Source organism: Pyrgilauda ruficollis, unplaced genomic scaffold (assembly GCF_017590135.1).
Source record: "Pyrgilauda ruficollis isolate IOZ18807 unplaced genomic scaffold, ASM1759013v1 scaffold395, whole genome shotgun sequence".
Classification (NCBI taxonomy): Eukaryota; Metazoa; Chordata; class Aves; order Passeriformes; family Passeridae; genus Pyrgilauda; species Pyrgilauda ruficollis.
This window is the reverse complement of record NW_024525434.1, coordinates 54,638-58,032: the sequence shown is the minus strand read 5'-3', so window position 1 is coordinate 58,032 and position 3,395 is coordinate 54,638.

Genomic DNA, 3,395 nt, shown 5'->3' with positions numbered 1-3,395 from the left:
AGAGCATGTCAACTTTCTTAAGTATCAAGGATATCCATTAATTATGTTTTAGGGCTATCATATATATGGTTGCATTCCAGTGATTGTTTAGGGGGTACTAGAAGCTAGTTTTGGTGTAGGGTGGTTAGTATTTCTGGAGTTTCTGTGTAGTCATAAATAAAAGAGAGGTTTTATCTCTTGACCATTCGTGAAAGCTCAGCTTTGGGTGCTCTGAACTGTCCACTGATAGAGCTTCACTTTTCCTTAACCATGGCTCAAGTACCTTGATAACCTGTCCTCTTTCTTACAGTGGGCCTGTGGGGCATCTTTCAATGGACCTGAAGGAAACAACATTTCTTCATAATTTTGCTGAAGAGAGGCCACATGGAGCTGGTGTGGCAATTTTAAGAGTAACTACCTGAGATGTGTTTCATGTGCTTTTGGAATATGTTGCCACATGGCTTATTTTTAGATTAACAACAAATACTGTAACGCAAACCTTTGGACATATCCAATACACTTGTCTATTTGATATGGCCTGTTCTACTAATTCAAGTGCAGTTTTTGCCTCTGGTTTTAATTTTCTTGATGAGGTTAACTCAGTGTCACCTTTAAGGATGTTAAATAAAGGTGTGAATTGTGGGTAATCCTAAATAAGGTCTTACCCAATTAATGATACCCAAAAGTTTCTGTGCATCATTTAAAGTCTGAATTTTTGTTGAACATTGAAGTCTTTGCAGTTGTATGGTTTGATCTAATATTTTGACTCCCAGGTCTGATTGATTCCTAGTCATTCTTTGAAGTGCCATTTTGGGCAGAGAAGATTTCAGGAAAACAACTTGTCTGTTAATGCTGACTCTTGATGAATGGAGTCTGTACACAGCTGAATCTTTAAGCAATGAAGACACAGGGCATTTGTTTTAATTTTAATTTTCTATCCACAGCTACAACATTATTGCATTGGACATTTTTTTTTAGGCTCTACTATTAATTAAAAAGTATTGTCAAGGGTGCTACTTCACTGTTGATTCTCAATTTACAGATAATATTTCTAATTTATAAACTAATCTGGAGACCGAGTCTTGCCAAAATACAGTTTTTAATTAATATAGTTAGGTGTAAAGTACAAATTAGCCCTATGGCGCAGTTATGGAGCTTCTCTAGATGATACAAACATCAAGGCTCACACAGTGAGAATAGAGATATGGAAGTGCCTATATAGCTATTCCTGGTTTGAATGGTTCCATCACACAGGGTTTGCACAAGGATTTGGGTTCAGTGAGGAGGGAATTCTGTCGTATATGATTTAATATATTATTCTGTTTTTTCAACCCTTAGTTTTACCATCATATTAACTGTACATTTTTATTGTCCTCATTGCTGCAGTTGGATGTCCCATTGCTTTCATAAATGGCATGCCAGAATTTTATCAGCTAAATATACATCACTGAGCCAGGCAATTTCTGTTTTTGTTTCTGTTTGGACTGGCAAAATTCCTGTTGGATTAAATGTTGTGAGATGACTTCAGTATTTGGATGTGCAATAAAAGAAAGAAAAGGATGGAAGTACCATATTCCTAGCCTTTCCCTCGATACTCTTCCTTGCAAAGAATGGAGAGTTGACATTTTTATGGACTGACACAGTTTTGTATAAATCACTTCTAGTTGAAATATGTCCTCCCAAGAGCACTCTACAACATGAAAGACAAGTGTTCCATTCACCTCATCTAGTTGCTTTGCTTCCCTCCTCCCTCTAGAGAAGGATGAACACATTGCTCCCTCTAGCATATCATCCACATTAACTTGGTTTGAGAGCTGTCTGAGCACAATTTAGTGCCCAGATAATTAATTGAAAACCCCCAACACTTTCTTGCTTCCAAAGGCAAAGATGTGGCTTTGTAGTGCTAATGATTGCATGCCATTTGTGGAATTTGCTTAATTGAGGTGTATTGACTTTCTGCCTAAACCAGATTACTTTTATCCATATTGATTACACAGTTATAAAATCCCTGTGAAAATCTCTCTATTAAATGTTATAAATCTCCCTGCTAATATGACATAAATGCCCTGCTGTTTTCACTTGATGCACCAATAAACAAATCAATTCTTGCAGTTTGATCATACACCTAAGGCTGAAGTTACTGATATAGTGACTTTCCCTTTTTATTTGATAGTGAGCATTGTGCCACTCAGATTTGACTGGAAAATTTTCACTTCTTCATAACCCTGGTCATAGTTAGATGAAGGAAGTCTCATACTCCAACCTTTTCACAAGCCATCTTGAACAAGAACACTAAATAATTATACCACTAAGCTTCACACAGCCAATATAAAACATCTTGGTGACTGGAAACATCCATTCCTCTTTTTTTTTTTATTTTTCCCCCCCCACAAATTCTGTAATTTTTACTTCTCTATTTAACCTGTTCCTGAAATTGTCTACGTTAATGTTTGCTTTTTGGCATCACAGTCAACATCAAAAACGACAGTTTCTAAACAGCAACATGTACATGTGGCACCAGAGCACTTGCTCTGAGGGTGATGCTCAAAAGCAATGATTTCAATCAATCTTCCTGGTGAGGATGCTCCCTTGCAGAAACAGGCTATGCTTTTGAAAGAGCCACATGGATACTATGATACAGCTTTCCCCAGAATTCCCTCCTTACTGAAAACAAATCCTGGTGCAAACCGTTTGCAGAAAAAGAATTACTCTTTCACCATGAACTTCCTTCACTAAAAGAAGATTTGACTTGCAAGAGTGTTTTTCCATGACAGATTTCCAAGAGCCTCAACATGTAGCACTCTTCCCTGGAGGTCACTGGTGTCATCAGAAGCAAATTACGCATTAACCATCGTGTGCATATGCAAGAGGTACTGGACCTGGCTGCAAATCTTCAGTGACCTGCCATAAGTGGCAGTTCCTGTAGTATCAGAGTTCCTGGCCCGTCTATTCTTGTGTTTCCCAGGACTTACTCTGTTTCTCCTGGTGCACCTGAAATAAATAGGGCAGGAGATTTTTCTCCTTTTTAATGCCTTTATTAAAAAAATCAGCTCAGGTGGGGAGAACCGACGGGTCGCGCCCACGCCACCGCTGCTCCCAGGAGTAGCACGGAGGAGGAGGATGATGCAGCTGTGTCTGCTGGTATGCAGGCAGAGCTGGGGCGTCTGTCGTCACGAGAGAATAGGAGATTCTGTCTTTTCAGTCTGACATTCGAACATTCGAGGTCCTCTTTCTAGCCGACCTCCTCTAGGTTAGGGAGAGAGGTAAAAAGGATCTTAGCAGACATGGGATTAAGTTCCTCACCTTTAGACATCAGCTGGATCTCGTAATTGCATGTTGCTCGTTGTTTTAGGGGTTTTTCTTGCAAGAGGGGCTTCCTCATTTACACACCAGCTCTGACGTCACCTCCCCCCCCC